Source organism: Apteryx mantelli, chromosome 2, assembly GCF_036417845.1.
Source record: "Apteryx mantelli isolate bAptMan1 chromosome 2, bAptMan1.hap1, whole genome shotgun sequence".
Classification (NCBI taxonomy): Eukaryota; Metazoa; Chordata; class Aves; order Apterygiformes; family Apterygidae; genus Apteryx; species Apteryx mantelli.
Genome location: NC_089979.1, coordinates 22,929,090 through 22,946,847, shown reverse-complemented (window position 1 = coordinate 22,946,847; position 17,758 = coordinate 22,929,090).

Genomic DNA, 17,758 nt, shown 5'->3' with positions numbered 1-17,758 from the left:
TTGTAACTGGGCACATGAAAAGTAGTTTTAATCCATGCTTTGTTTAGCTGGCAACTGTCCCTGTCATCTGCTTGGAAAATGTTTAAGTAGATGAAGTGTGTTAATGAATACAAGGAAAAGAGCAGCCCCTTGTACCTGCTGCGTGCAAGGAAGCAGGGAACTGAGAGGCATGTTACTGTTCTCATCTGCAATGTGTGGGGTGAAACTGCACAAAATTTAAACCAGTCAGCGTGCCTGATGTTACTTACAGTAGAGGAGATGTTGTTACATTACGCTTATTTTTTCAGACCCATTAGTACTGCACTTTCTTGGAATGTTTTATTCAAGAATTGAGGGAATACTTTCCCTTTTCCTTGTATTTACTACTTAACCTTGATATTCAGAACCTTTATTACTTAACCTTAGGACACCAGATTGGTTATACCATCTCCAAGTAGGTAGCCACAACGTGGGAGGCACACAGCTGTCATCAGTCTGTCTGTCTGCACAGGGCTGTAGCACTATTAAGGCCCTCAAATCTTTCCTCTCACGCCAACTTGACGTGGGAGTAATGGGAGGCGTGCAGTGAAGTGACTCCTCCTTTGCCCTGCACAAAAAGCAGCAGAATGACTGAGCTTTGCTCAGGACTTCTGAACTAGCAGTTTGCCTTTGGGCTTTTTCTCCCCCAGCTGGGTATGTATACACATCTCTAGAGAAATTAGCTGTGCTAGGTGAGCTCAAATATTGCTTTGCTACTATTTATAAGACTGCAGATGTCTTTTTGCACCTGACAGTAATCACTGCAATAACAAGAGAAGGGTCCACTCTTGCTGACATCTGCAAGAGCTCTGCCATGATGTCAAGAGAAGCTGGATTAGATTGACAGGAGCAGATTTTCTGCCTGACTTTTGCTTATCTTGTGCCCAATAGGTCTGTTCCCTTTCCCTCTCCATGTCCAATTTTGTATTGCATAAATTATGTCAGGCATAGACTGGGAGAGCCAATGCGGGGTAGGATGAACTCCTAGTGCTGTCAGCTGGCACGTTGGCTCTGGGAACCACTGGCAGCTGGTATGTGTTGGAGCAGCTTGGAGTCTGTTCCCAGCCATGCCCGGGGCTATGTCTCAGGGATGAAGACCTAACTGAGTGGGATGGAAAAGACAGTATGGCCTATAGTCCTTAAAACATCAAATAAAAGAACGCATGTAAAGCCTTTCTGCAAACGTGAGACTTCATTTCCCTCTGCAGTACGTTTATTTTCTGGGGCGAAACTTTAACCCAAGAGTGTGGTTCCTCTCACCTAATGCCAGCCATGTAAAATGACAGTGTTAGCCATGTAGGTATCTAATCTAGCTGATTCCTTACGCACTTTCTATAGCCATTGGAGAGACGTAGACACCTCCAGGAGTAACACATCCTTTCTTAAAATGGATGAGACCTCTGAAGGTGCCTGAAAGAGAGCCCACTCAATGAGGTGGAGTAGATATCAACTTTTTAGACAGCTAGAATGAGCAGAGATGAATTCTGCTCTTAGAGGGTGTCTCTATACATGAGTCCAATGGAATTATAATCTCTTCCACTGGCTTTCTTTCCTGTCACTGGCTTTTCCTTAGATTATTTTGAGAATGAAGTTACTTAAAAGAAAAGCATGGAAAATGTTAAGAATGAAACAATAAGGGGTGGGTAGGAAGTTCCCTGCCAGCAGCACCCATTTGGATGTACAGTCAGCTCCCACACTCATGCAAATATAACTGCTGAGCTTTGCTCATTACTGTTTATTATCAGTATTCAAAACAGTTCTGACTGCTTTGGGGCAGCTGGAAAGGAATAGTTCACTCATTTTCTGTGAGTTTTTTTTTTTTTTTATATATATATATATATCTGAAAGTAAGCATCTTTGTACATTCTGTCTTTTAAAATGCCTCATTTACTTGAAATGCCAAATGTTTGTATTAAAAAGGTTGGTCATTTGAAACTGGCCTGCTTTTTAACTGGTATAACTGTTTTGGTAGATCTTTCAAGAGCTGACACTACTTTACAAAATTCAAAATAAAACATAAATCCTTCTTGTGTCTGGTTTTTCAACTATCTTTGCAATTCTCTGCACATATCCTTTCATTAGATACAGAGAACTAATGACAAATAGCATTTAATGCATGTCTAAAAATAATTATTTTTTACTGCTCTCTCCTGTAGATATAACCAAAATTTCTTGGTTATCAGCTAAATAAATGATGTTTGTTACAGGCGATATTACTAAGGCAATTTCCACACATTGCTTGTTACAAATAGACTAACCTGATGCCTACAATTAAAATAAATCAAGCCAGCTGAGAAGGTTCAAAAACATGACACTAACTTGACTAAATAGCAACATGACATAAAGGGATGCTGTAATGCCTCCATGATAATAGTTGCAAAGGCTTCTGTATGCAAAATGTAAAAGACCGCTTTTCTGTACACTGCCATATGTCCACTGCAATTTGTGGACATATGGATGTAGGACTCTCTCATGTGTAATGTATATCACACAGGCAAAAATAAAACAGGAGCAAAGGGCTAATATCATGAACACTGTTTAGAGGACAAATTAAAATGTTTGTTGTGGCAAAAACATGGGTGTACTAATTAATAGCTCTAGATTGCTTATTGGCACTGGCTGTGACAGCCTCAGGTTTTTGATAGGTTTCAATAACAGACAAGGCTGTGTAAAATGAAATCTGTGACTTTAAATGTAATTGCTTAGATAAGCTCTCCTTTTTGGAAAAATGTTCAGCCTGATCTTTTAAATTGCAGCTTGCAGTTTGAATTAATCTATTTGCAAATTTATTTATAATTCTACTGTTCTTATTGCCTTCCAGTATTGCTCACTGATGTGAAAGTGGGATTAGAAACAAACAGGAAGGGATAAGAAAACTTACAAGAAGTTTTCATTTTAATGAAACATAAGATTTGTTTCCTGGCCAAAAGGAAAGCGATAATGTACATCGAGTGATACAGGCTTCTTGTGCCTTTGTTTCTCTTGAAGATGGAAGCTGCCTGTTAAATATTGCCTTGCCAGCAATAAAAATGGTATAGGCTTAACCCTCACCTCTTTGAGAATCAGGGAGATGATCTAAATCAAAAGTGATGCCCTCTTCACTTAGCATAGCCAGCTGCTTGTATCCTCTTGCAAAAAGCTATGGCTAAAGCCATAGGCCAGAAGAAAAAGATAAGTAAGACTGACACTTAGAAAGAATAGCACACAGACTTGCTAGTTAAAACTGAGTAGCATCAGTGAGTGGGTTACTTCACCATCTTATTTTAAAGATGAGCTTTAAATTTTCTGTTTTGCTTTGAAAGCAAGGCTGGAGAATGACACCAAGTTAGGGAAGGACAAAAGGTTTTTATGGCAGATAGAAGCTGTACCCTGAATATTAAGAACACAACTGAGATCTGCTGCTAATGCGTGCATAGCAACTTCCTTCCATAGGAGAGACACCGATTTATCCCCCAGAGAGATTAATCTCCTCATAGATGAGTCATTCGAGCATGAAGAAATATTCTTTGGACATGGTGCACCAAATGGAAGCCCATACATCAGACAATGATGGTGTATTATATTGAGACGTTTATAGGATTGGGACATGCCAGCTGGGATGTGCAGCTTTAAGGGAATAAAAAAAAAATGAAAGGATTTAAGGTGGATCTGCATAGAAAATCACTGAGCCAACACTGTAAGTGAGAGTACATCCATTTCTCACCATATATGTATTTCCAAAAGGGGGAAATCTGTTCTTATGGAGAAATGTTTACTTAGATTTGCATCTTAGCTTTTTTCAGCTACATGTTCCAATCTTTGTGACAAAATAATGGGATTGCTTCTCCTTGTGAGAACTGTACAACTGGGAACATGCTCCTTCCAAGCCCACCTCAGTGATATAACTCAGATTCTTTCTGATATTGTTATGTTAATAATGGTCACACTGACTGTTTTGATAAGTCCTGCAAAGGCTGTGAACAACCGCAATCTGTCAAGGTTTCCTGAATACATTTTTGGAGAGCTGGTTGTTGACAAGTGTTCAGAGACGTGAACTGTTAACTTTTAAGCTGGAGCTGGTAAGAGAAACGATCGTAGGCTTTCCTCCTTCTACCGGTGATGACCGTTTCTCAGTGTGCGCCTGAGCCAACACTGCTGGGGTGTCTTTAGCAGACAGCCCTCCTGACTTCTCACAAGGTGAGAAATCAAGTAATGTAAGCCTGGGTTTTATTAACAAAGTGTGATCGACTGGTAAATCTTAATGTACAAATCAGTGAAGCCAAATACTGCCCAGTGACCACGTTTCTTTGTATTTGACAAAATTCCACTGATGAAAGCATTCCTGGATTGAGAGCACGTGAAATGAAGAGTACTGGTTAAAGTGGGCTCTCTCACACCAACAGGAGCACTTTAAGTGCACTTCCTATTTCTGTGAATAAGCATATAGGTGCACTAAGTATAAGTAAATTGCTATTAATTATTCTGTGCATAATTAACTTCCTTCAAACTTAAGCAGCATTCTTACTTCTGTAGACAGATGCAAGTCTTGCTGAGCAGAGTGATGTATTTCACAACATACGATATTTAAAGGCTTCCCCAAGCCCATAGGAGGCAGATGTGCTACGGAGTTATGGCTCTGTCAGTAAGGCACTCACTCCAAGTAGGGGTGGGAAGGTGTCTGTGTGCTTATACATCTAAAACAGTGCCAGGATGGACCCAGTCTCTCAGGTATCCATAAGAATATTCCTACGCTTTGGGGTGGGAGAGCACAGGTGTGGGACTGGAAGGGACAGATATGAGAAAATGCACTTTTCTCTTCCTAGTTTCTACAGTTCACACGCGACAATTTCAATTATGCCTATTTCTACTTTTCTCTGACTGGTTTCTGGTTCTTTTTTTCTGCATGCTTTTTGGGCACTGCAGAGGAGTATTGCAGCACCCTGTCAGAAAGTACCTTTCGGAACACGTTCATTCTCGGTTCAGTTTTTTCTATAGCAACTTTTCTGCAGAGAGGCTGGCTTAGATTTTTTGTTCCAACTTTACGAGAGGCATAGATCACCCTTTGTAACACTTGAATCTGTTTATATGAAGTGCTGGTGCAACCCTCAGACTGAAACAGAGCAGCTGAGGCATTATTCTGCGCTCCCTCATGGCTCTCTTTCAGCCTCCTGCAGCCAAGAACCGCTGCAGCCACGACCCTGCCCCACTTCCAACACGATTTCTGCACTGGGGCTGTCTGAGGGCATAGCGTAACATGGGCAAACATTAATCCTGCGCGTGGCTGGAATAATCGCCCTCCACCCTCCCAGACTGTTGTAGTTCCTGTCAGAGCAGGAACTAGAACAAAAACAAGTCACCCTTCCAAAAAAGCTTAATTTAGTAAAACATACAAACAAACAAACAAACAAAAATCACAAAATATCAACCAGTCTCCTCCAAGACTGTGCCCTTTTCACTGCCCAGCACCCTCTTTCTAACAGGTATGCACTTCCATGCAAAAAAATAGCGTACTGGAAGTTTTTTGCATGCTATCTGTACTCTTCCACACTTGAGGCTGTGAGTGTTTACCTTGCAAAGTATCATCTTTTTATGTCATGAAAATTTCTAGTTGTAAATAGCATCCATCAGGCAAGTTTCCTGCTTGGGATATTTAACTCTACTTTATTTCCCTGGCAGGAAATCTGGATCCTAAGAATATTTCAAAGTATGCTTTAATGGATGGTTGTGGAACACTTTCAATTTCAAATTTCACTTACCTATATCAGGAAAACTTTTTTTTTCAATAAAATATTTCATTTTAAATTCATTCTTGCTTCAGAAACACATTATGTTTTGGTACATGATATAGAGTAAGGAGAAATCATACATATTTTATGTGCAACACATATTGAATTTGTAATATGTCTGATAATGACTTTGTACTAAGCTCCTGTTCCTCTGCAGTTGCAATGTAATTGCTGTCCTGAGCTAGACAGAGTCTGTTTTAGTGCTACTTACTTGCTTATACAGTTGTGTGAAACCTATAAATCTGACTTGAGTCTCTGACGAGACTTTCATACACTGAGGAGAAAAATGATATATCATGATAAAATGGAATCCAAGACTTGTTTTCTTCTGGATGGTTCTTGTGTTTTAGTGGCTAGAGACTTTGTTCAGGCTTAAGTGCTTTTTGTGTATGTTTTGTTTTAGATATATTAGGAAAAGTTTTTGACTAAACATGGCTTCACTTAACAGAGGGACTTTTCTAATGATTTCTGCAGATTGAGTTGGAACAAGTGTTCATGCTGCCATAAGGAGAACTAATTATTAGATCTGGGAGTTTATGTATGTATATTTATGTATGTATCTGTAAAAACATAAGGGAATAAATGAAATGGATGCCTGATATCCTTTGCAAGTCCTGCATGAAATAAAAGCCTAGCAATAGCAGGGAGGTAGAATAAAACTGTGTACAGCATCAGGAAAAATGAGACTGAGAGCTAAGAGTTATTCATTTTCCCACAAGATGGTTCTGACTTCCTGCCAGAAGGTCAGCATCTGATAAAGTATTTTACACCGGTGCCTTTCTTTTTTTCCATGATGATTAGGAAAGTGAAGCATGTGGGCTTAAGCTGGTAGTAGACAGTCATAGATTTCAATTTCAGCATAGTCGTAGATGGCTAACACTTACGCTTGTTAAATATAGACATGAAGTCTTTGTTAATGCTTTGCAATAAATAGTGGTGTCATTTTTAAGGCACATTTTTACAATAAAAAAGGGAACCCTCTTATTTCAAAACACAGCATCGAAACATGATCTTATTAACATCTTCAAAGGGAGAACCCGTAACTCCTCCTCCTCCTCCCTTTCCCTCTCTTCTTCCCCTCAATTCTCAGCTTTTAGAGAATAAAAAGAAGCCCTTCTTAGGAAATGCACCGATTTGCTCACAGAAATTCAGGGTAGCGGGACTCTGTTCCTGCCATGAAGAACAGAGTGTCACTATATGTTAGCTTTCAGTATATTACTGAAAGCACACATTTAAGCATTTCCCTCAATCAGAGCATATAGTGTAGAAAGCAGGCATGATTTTTACCACCATCTCCTCCTCCTGAGACTTAGTAAGCAGTTCAGGGACTGGCATGGGACTTCCTCCACACTGCTTGCCTAGAAAATTGGAGCAAATATATCCTGAGTGAAGTGATTTGGGAAGAGCCCCTCTGGGATCTCCTCACATGGGGGTTTCTAGCTCTAGGCTTGAAGATGCTTCAGACATTACAGGGCAGACACCAGGCATTCCTCTGCCATCCAACTGAGGTTGTCAATAAATTTGTGCAGAACAGGAACTCATGACTGTTACCTAAATATTGGTTCTTGCAGTTAAATGAAGATCAATGTGGGTAGAGATCATTTGTACTGTATGTTTGTACAGTTCCCAGAACTTTAGGGCTCTGATTCCTAAAGACATTGATGCTGCTTTAATGTTCATGAATACTGTCACCCCTTACTTCTGTTTCTTTGTTCAAACTCGTCACCACACCACTCCTGGGAAGTCACCCCTCTTTTCTGGGTGACTTTTCTCCAGGTACCTGCATACAAGCATCAAAGACCTTGGGCCCCTCAGTGATTAGCAAGACATATATATCAAACCATATGATCACTAGGGCAAGAGAAGGATTCTGCTTCATCTGTCTAATTATCTGTGCTTGGAGCTCACAGGGCAGGTAGCAACACAAAAAGACCTCTTGCTCTCTGAAATAGGGACTAGACCTCATGTCATTTCCTCTGGAGTTGACAACGCAGCAGAAGCTAGATACTGTATATTGGCTACAATATTCACCCTTCTAGACATGTGGGTAATTGCTGGGGGGGGGGGGAGGGAAGGTTTGGAAGGTGAGGACCCATGGCTTTGACTGATTTTTGAGTGGGTGAGTGAGGCAGACATGATCCTGTGTATAGACGCAGGCAGCAGGAGCAAACTCTGGCATGTATACATAGAAGCAGGACCTTTCCTGAAGAGTAAATAAATTCTTTCTGTTTGCTTTGTAACTGAACAAACTAAAACTCCAACTGTGGCAGATGTGATGGGAGCTGGTATTATTCCAGGTCTAAGTGGGAACTTCATCCACATAACGTGCAAGCTTTATCCAGACCAGAGAGTTTCTGGATGAGAAGTCTAAGTCAGGTGCTCCTCAGCTGTTGCTGTTTGAGGGGCAGAAACTTTTATTTAAGGGTCTGAGATCTGTCAGTTGATGAGTGTTTTAGGAAATCCAATGCCATTGTCTGTGTAAAGTTTGTTTCCCAAAACAAATAGGTTGATGCACATCACAGCTAACAGAGCTTGGTGTGTACATGCCTCAGAGGGGTCTCTGGTTTCTAAACAGGAATCACTTTGGGCGAAACCTTCTCTGTGTTCTGTGTATGAATGTGGTGTGAACTCTCTGTGTCCAAGAGGCGGAGCTTGTACTGCAGCCAAATAGAAATAGGGTCTCCCTTTTTTACTTGGTCACCTCATGCTGTTGGAAGCTGTTGGAACAGAACTTGTTTGAAACCCTTACAACTCAGTCTGGTTTGGCTGGAAATGGCCAAACAGTTCAAAAGTTACAAGCAAGAAGAAAAACATCCCAACTGTGTGAACACACAGCCTTTAGGAATTTCTTTAGGAATTCAGGAAAAACAAGGACTTTGGTGTCTAGAGCCAGCCATCAGGTACTAATCAATCAGACAAAGTAACAACAGAAAAGTGACCTCAAGAAAAATGCAAATGATTAATAAAATATTTAAAATTTGATTCTTCCTCAGTTTGAAAAGGTGAATTAATGAACACATCAATCAAACCCTTGAAATCCTGAAAGCCTTCAATTTACTCTTATTGTAATTTCATGGCAGAAAAATAGCCTTCACCCAGAGATACCCACTAAAATGTAATTAACCTTTTGTTTGTGGAAGAACTTTCTTGGGGAATTTCAGATGCTTATTTGGAGCTCTCAAGGGGTATTGTATCTTTAACAAAGACATCATTTCTCATCAGTGTTCATTTGTTACTGGAGTTAAATGGGTGTTAAGAAAAGTAAAGAATTTTGAGAATATAGCTAAAAACAACTGTTTCTGAGTTGCTCAGATTTCTTCATTCTCTTGGGATGTAACTATTTGGCTAGTTTTGCAGTTAACATGCAGTCCTCCAGAGCAGACAAGACCTTGATTTTTGACATTAAACCTCTGTAAAACTGACAAAAAAAGTCCCTTGATTTGTTAAGGCTTTTTTGGTTGAGGAAAATTTTCAAGGCTTTTATACATATCAGTTGTATTCATACAGGCAAATAAATACAGAGATGCAATGAAGAAATCATTCCTTCGGGCCAGGTGACTTTTAAAGTTCTTTAGCTCCAAAAATGCACCTAGTCTTAAGTGCGGCCCATTCTGTATAGCTAAGAACAAAGAGAATTTCTGAGACAATTGTACACAAATATGACACAAGTAATGGAGAAGCAAGAATTTGTCAGGTACCTACATTAATCTTTACACATTTGTTAGCTAACATGAGTAACATGAAAATCAACTAACTTGGATTAAAAGCTCTACTATTAACAAATCTGTAAGAAATCTGGAGCAGAAAAATCAGCATAGCTCTAGTCTCTGATGTATTAGAACCACATTGCATGCACTAGACCAAAAATGTTCTCGTGCGTACTAACAGTAATTGATTTTAGCTGTGGGATGTGTAAAATGGCAATAATGACATGTACATATCTTTATAAAGAGATCTACAGGTGAAAACATGAAGTATTTTTGTTAGCTCTAGTTTACAAACAGTAGAATTGAATCTTACCTGAACATCTTGAGGACTCAGCATAGCTATGCTTTGGATTACCTTTAGGATGCCTAGCCCAGAGATCTGAAAACAATTCGTATTTGATTGCTATTGTAGTAATATCAATACGTACCAGGACTGATTTTATTATAGTACTCTGGGGATATATGAATAAAGGGGTAATATTTGGATTCTATCTGGATTACAACATCACATTGTACATTGTTAGATTATAAATTTTTGTGCTACAATATCAGGTAATATACTTTTTCTATTTTAATGTAGAAGCATAAACATGCATGTTTCTGGATTCAAGCTATGCCATTGGTAGCCTGTAGAAGAAAAAAAGACATTTTCTTAATGTCACCCACTTCAACTGGGCAACGTAGAGCATTATCTGGACACGAAGAATAGAGGACAGTGTGCTGTGAAGAGTTGGGAGTCATACTCCTGCCCTGGTACAAGAGGAGGGCACTTGAAGAACTGTGCTCGAGAGCATATAGTCCGCATCTACACTGGTGGTTGTGGTGGACCACTGATGACCCTTGCCAAACCTTTCAACTGAGTGTTAGCAACAGCCAAGCCCAAACCTCGAGCCTGCCCTCCTGATTCCTAGAAAAGCTTCCCTTGCATTATATGACTAAATATGCACAAGACATGATAAAGATGCAGAAGTGCTGGCGTTGGTTGTGGATGACCTCAAGGTCAGCGCTTAAGTGTAAGCACAGATGTACTCAGTTCCACTGCTTCCTCATTTTTGTGTACTGCTATTATCAGACCATCACACCTCAGTGTTGTGACTACTGGTTATAACTGTATCTTGGTTTTTCATTGGCTGGACTGGAATGACTTTTGACCTTGGCTGTCAGGAAAAACACTTTTAGTAATAATTTAAGACCTGGTTTTGCAAAATTCCCACTCAACTGAATGAGGGCTAATTGTATGAGTAAAGATTTACAGGACTGGTCCTCTTTGATACAGCAGTATAAAAATCCACTCATCTCTAGAGCTTAATTGTTTCCCAGAGGCCTACTAAACTACACCTTGCAATTTATCTTGTTAATTCGTTGTCATGCTGCATTATCTAAGCAATAGCCTCAAGTGCCTGTCCTGAAGGTGGTGGCTGGAATACAGTGGTAGAACAGGATATCCTGTGGAGCGGAGCAGCTTCGGGTGACCAAGGCAAGAGACCTACCACAGGGAAATCATATTTTCTTAAATCTCTGCAAAAACATATATTCCTCTTTATAATGTAGTCCTTGTATACTGTCTTATGCACTCCTATATGCATCAAGCCCCTTCCCTGTTTGCTCACACAGACCTCCCATTTTTGAAACAGGGCCTGCAATGTATGGGAAGGCTGGAAGTGGGTTGTTTTTTTCACAGTTCCAGGTTTCATACAAGTGTTTCAGGGGATTAGGAAGGTGCCAGGATATGTGGATAATGAATTCTCTAACAGCATTTTGCATGACTGGTTTCATTTCCCAGTTTTAAGACAGCAGATTTTTCTCCTTTTCCTTTTCTGGGTGCTATTAGAGGTCTTCAAGTGATGTATTGTTCTGTTTAATTTTAACTAAAGTAATCCCCTCTGACGAAAGGAAAGCTATTTTTATTAGTAGGTGAGCAGAGCGACTGCATTAGCAGTGAAGTCCTATTCTCCTTTACACTGATGGAAATCAAGTCAGCTCTACTGAAAGCAAAGTTTAGTCTAATGTAGGCAGAGCAGCGCATGATTTTGAGAAACCATTTCTCCTTAAGTCATAGCAAAATTCTTATGTGTCTCTTCCCCGTCTCAGAAGAGCATCTATATGTCATACAAATTTCTGCTTGTCCTTCATCGTTTTGCTTTACTGAATATAACCAGAAGTAGCTGAATATATCTGACTTTGGATGGATTCATATTTTCAGGTCATTTAAGGGTGAGATTTTTCTCTCCCACCTGGAGCCGCTGAGAGCTGGACTTCTAGCCCGGACTTGTGTTTTAGGGTCACTCTGCAGGCATTAGAGGGAGGCTGATACTTCTCACAGGCTGGGATGAGTCACTCCGGGCTGATATGTGTCACCATTTTGGCAGACATGGGGAGTCTAGGAGCCAATTTTAGACTAACTGCCTAGTTTTACATGGCTGAAGTTAGGAGCCCCCTCCCCCCCATCCTTACGTGACTCAAAACCACTCTCAAACCACTTTTTCAAACAAACATACCATTTATATTTTTGTTTCTCATTAAACTAGCAGACTTCACCCTAGTGTTACAGTTAGCTGCTCTTTTATTCACTGTCTGCTTTCCCCCAAGCATACAAAGTTGGATGCATGTGCTGTGGAGAGAGAGGTTTAATAAATCACACAAAAGCAGTGTTCTCTGCTTCATATTTTTCTAATAAACTCTGCAAAAAACTGGCAAACAAGGCTTTACTTACTTTCTTCTTCTCTTTTTTTTCTGGATTAGGTCCTTGTTTACAAGGAAATGAATTATTCCCCCCAAATTATTGATGAATAATAAATAGTGTTCTTTGCTCTAAGTGTATGACCTTGCAATATTCATTTCTGTTGGCTGCTTATGTCTCATTTTACTTTGATTTTTTACCTGGCTATAGAGAGGCTTTTCTTGCATTTTATATATTTTTGAAAGAAAAGGTGATTGTGTGCACACTTAATAAACATTTGCTGTCATTTTACCCAATGTGCAGCAAGATTTCACTAAGACAAAATAGGTCAGGATCTCTTTTCTTGATATGGCAATTAATTTTTAGATTAGTGTGTTGTATTTTTAACCTTCAGAATTTTCTTCATAAAAAAGTAAATCTTAAGTTTTGTCATACCTTATAATTGCTCTGACAAAAATGTTCACAGTGACATGAGTGGTAGCTTTGGCTACCAAGACAGATTTTCATAATAATGAGTTTTTTCCTGTAGGGGGTTGTGAACTGCTAATTAGCATCTATGACCCAATATTCTCAGCAAATAAGAGTAATAGCAGTAATTTCTAGCTTTATGCAGGGTGCAAGTCTAATATTACCAGCACTTCTGTTTCATTTGTAATTAACTGCAAGCAATTATTATAGAGTCAAGGAAGTATATCCTAATGCTCGTAGGTAATAAAAAAAATTGAAATGATGTTTGTAAAACTCATATGTTTCATGCTGAGTGCACTGATTTCTTTCAGAGAACTGCGATTATGTGCCTATCAATTAAAAAATTCTTCTTTAATGTTTCTTTACATTGATATGCTTGTGAATGTTGATGTCTAAGTATCTAGTTCCCAGTTTAATTCTTTTCCTATTTTCTCAGATGATATGCTTAAAATTTCACTTAGTATTTTGATCACAAGACCCTAGTGAATACTTAAGCTGGCCACTTGATCTCAGTGTAAGATTTAGTTGGTACTGAAAGCAGTTGTTTACGCTTCATTTTATGAGGTCTGTAGCTTAGATCTACTAGAACTGTGACCCATAAGGTTGGTGACAGAAGGCTGTGTGTTCACATAGCATAGCTTACTTTCCTAAACAAGAAACAGACCTGGTGTTTCTTTCAGTCAGCAAATACATAGGGCTTTCTGCAAATTGACTTACTTTTCACTTGTTATATTCATTTCTGTGACAGTGGGAACAGCTATGAAACAGCAGCTATTGCTGGCAATTTTATAGTTACTGGAATGATACTATGCCTTGTCTTTGTTTTGAACACCTTAGCATAACAGATCTGGATTATTTACTCAGAAGTAAGAATATTTGAATACCAAGCTCTGTATACAGATATATATATATATATATATATATATATATATACACATATATATATTTTTTTTCCTGGTTTTGACTAAGCTTCTGATGTTAGGCCACCTTCTCCTTTGCAAGATACTTTTCCCTTTTATAATCAATGATGATCTTTAAAATGGATATAGCACATTCATGAACCATAAAAGCCATGATCCAGGTTCTGAGGGGCTTTGCATGACTTCAACTGTGATTTAGTTCAATGGAGTTTGCTCAGCATCTCTCAAAATGGTCATCCAATAGATTTGGAGGATGAGGAGTTGATATCTTTGTGAAAGCTAAAGATTGTGAACAACGTATCTCCTGGTTTTCTCAAACAATCACAGACTCAAAAGTGTCCTTCAGTCATACATGGAATTTAATAATGATTCTATTGCATAGCTGGTTGAAAATGGGGCTGAAGAGGATGAATGAAAAAACAAATTTCTTTTTCAGGTTGGTTGTTTCTTTTTTCTTGGCTCTGTCTCTCCCACTGACCACTGTCAGTATTGTTCGTACCCTAACTGAGCTCTTAGCTAATCCATCTTCAGATATTTATGCACCTGAATAAAAATATTAATTGGTCCAAAACCTATCTTGCTAGCTACCACAAGGAACCCTAACTGACTCCATTTTTTTAATCACTGAATTGGTTTAGATCAGATTCATCAGGCATATAAAAAATATCATGTACTGATTGCTTAACAGCCTATAGTGACATCCATCTATCCAGCAGCCCAGCTCCAAAGAACCGAGTCACAGCTGCCCTCTTTCCTACATTTGCACAGTTCCTTGTACATTGTATCACACATTTTCCTATTGGTTGTTGTTTTCTATTATTTGCCTGTTATTTAATTTGATTAATTGAATTCATTTGGCCATACTCATAAAAGGATCCAAGCCCCAATTATTAGCAAAGGTTTGTCTGAAACCAGTGACACATATCTGATGTTATATTTTGGATTTTCAAGCCATGCATCTTCACCATACAGTAAGAGACTTGTCTTATTGTAATCTTTTATATTTCTTTGAGTAACTATGATTTTAGTCTATTGTCCAGACTTATATCAGTCATTTTCTTAAGAACTTTTTCAGATCAATTGCACCAGTTAAACTTTTTTTTTTCATAGCTGTCTAACACTGTTTCACCCTCCATAATGAAGAAGCATAGCACCTAGCATCTCAACACAGTTGGTGCTAGTTACTTATATCGACAGTCCAAGAGGGAGCCACCATTCCCAATGATATGTCTTTGATACTTATACCTCCCTTTCATTTCATTTTGGTTTTAAGAGCATGAGGATCACCAGCACAGATATCAGAGCTTATATTTCTTATGAAGAGTTTCCCAATTTCTCTCTCTGATTTTTCTTTTAGGGCCTGGTCATAAGTGCATGAGAGGACAGTCCTGATGTTGCTCTTTTCTGAAGCTCATTGGACTAGCTAATTCAAGTGCAGAAGTCATATAGCCACTTAGCTGAGAAGCAGAGCAGATTAGCTGGGTATAGCAGCATGCTAATGCAACTGTACCTATCCAGGCAGAATGTGCCAGAATATGTGCAGAACTATTTTGGTTGCTGCACATACATTTGTAGTTATATCCTAAATTGTCTCATCACCAGTTTGCATTGTTTTATTAATACTCTTATCTTAGCAAACGTTTGCAAATGCTCACAAATCCTGGCTTTCTCCATTGAGGCAGGCAGTATCCTTCTGACAGAAAGGTCTGTGGTGAGAGATAACAAGAGAAATCAGATCTAGTCCAGATTAATAGCCTGGGAGGGAGTATGAGAGGTTCACAATCGAATATAGTATCTTTGACTTGTCGCCATATATTTGAAAATGCCATCATAACGTTCAACTGATGTCTGGCAAGTTTCATAGGAATTGTTTCCTGGCCCTAGTGAACTTAACATTTTTATTTATGGCCTGGAAGCAAGAGTAAACTTTTTACTATGGAAACCTTTAGGTTGCCAGATGACTGGGAACAGAAGTAAAGAGTTAAGAAGACTAATCACGAAATAACATGATCTGGAACATTTAGCTAAAGCAAAAAATAAGTGTTTTAGAGCAATCAGATGTAAGACCCTGTATCCAGGAACAAAGCAAGTGGCCAATATTTCCCTGACAGTGAACTCTGTCATGGGAAGCTGTTTCTTTGAGAAAGACTGTGAGGAGAAGAAGAGATTATGGTATGAAATCAGATGCTGGCTGTCACTATGCGATGCTGTTGTGAGAGAGAGAGAGAGAAGGAATTTGTGGATGTGTAAGAAAACTGTTAGATCAGTTCAAAAGATACATTTTAATTCAAATCAAAGTTAATTTAAGGAAGTCTTATGGCCTGTATTTATCTACGTATTCTCTGTGGTTCAAATGAATTTACAGTTTCTGAACTGGGAGTGGCTGGGAGGTTTTGGTCATGCTTGCTAAGGAATCACAAGGAAAGCATTACATAAAACAGATAAGAATAGAAGAGAACTACTAGGACTTTGTATAAGTAAAAAAGGATCTAGGAAGAGATGTGAGTGAGATCATGAAAAAAATTAGCACTATTTCCCCTCCCCCCCCCCCCAAATTTTAAGAGTGCACACACAAAAAAAATCACCCTGGAAACTTAGAAGAAAACCTTATTTTTAATACACCTCCTATGAACATCCAAAAATTAAAAGAAAATTTTAATGTGACATGCTTTCTCTCAAAGTGAGAAGAAAAACTTTAAAGTTTGAAATGATGTAATTATTACTATACCTTGATTCTTCAAAATGTTCCCTAATAAATATTTCAGATGAAATAACTTTAGAACAGTGGTAGGCTATTAAGATGTCTAATTCTGTGTAGACCTGTACGTTATGGGCCATATTTATTGTTGGCCTTTACTCTTGTGTTAAGTAAACCAAACTGTATTATCCTGCACATGCAGAGGGGTGATCATGTTTGTTTCAAAACTTTTTACTCTTGATGTGAATCCCGTCTGCACTGAGAGAACCTAACCTTACTTTAGCCATTGGATAATTAGGTACGCAGTCCAGTGCTTTTGCTGTAGTTGATGGGAAAAAATAAGCACTTCCAGAGGGTGATTCATCAGTCGTTTGACACGATTTTGGGGAATAAGATTATCTAGCTTCTGGTGGTACCTCTTTCTCTCCATTAAGCACAGAAAGACCCTAGACAACTAAGCTAAATTAGTACCTTAACATTTAGGTGAGTAAGATGAAGTAAGATGAGTCCTATTCTAGGCGCTTCTGTTTGGATCTGTTTCAATTTTTATTTTTAAGAAAAGAATATTCATTCTTTCTATTTTCCACATTTTAATGTTTCCCCCATTTTGTAATATAGATAGAATACATGGTTAACCTCATTATTGAGCATCACAGCTTCATCTCTAATACAAAGTATCTTTGTCAATATACTCTTAATCATTTCATACTTTTTTTACATTGTAAATGTACTTAATAGGGTTTTCTATGTGCTACGTTGCATAGGGAAATATTATTTAGTTTCGATGAACAATTCAGTATTGTTGATATTTTCCACCTTCCCAAAATTTCTATTGTTAGAGAGGAAACTCATGTTTCTATGCTTTTAAATTTCTCAGAAAATTGATATCTAAATCTGTAGCAAGAACTATGCAAGTGAAAAGGCAGAATATAAATACAGCTATTTATAAACAGCACTTGGAAAAGTCCATAACAGTGATGTAGCAGTGGTGTACTGAGTAAAAAGCATTTGCCATTAGCTATACCTTGCCTGAGATAATTTAAGCTGCTGTACCGGTATTTTTCATGGTAACTTCTTTATCTCTTTGTGTGTAAAGATGAATGTGGAATTATCCAGAAACAGAGATCACATTATACTCTCTATGCTCATAGACATGACCATAAAAGCAATAGCAATGATGTAACAGAGAGAGAATACAAAATGCTGGCTTTTCCTACCACACCACCATAAAAACTGGGGACCTCAATCTCCTGTACAAGTATAAGGAAATATAATTAAAGCCAAAATTATTAAAAGCAAAGCATATGCTGGGAAAATAGTGCTTTGGATTTCCAAGGAAGTCCTTCAGAAAAAGTATGCCTCCACATACCCTTCTCTACTGCCTTTCATCCAAGCTGCCACATTTCTCCAAGAAGGCGGCCTCCCTCTCCCTTCATATTCATCAGTGTAAATCATAAATGTGTCTTGGGGAATGAGATGGAAGGAGAATCTGTCCTAAGATC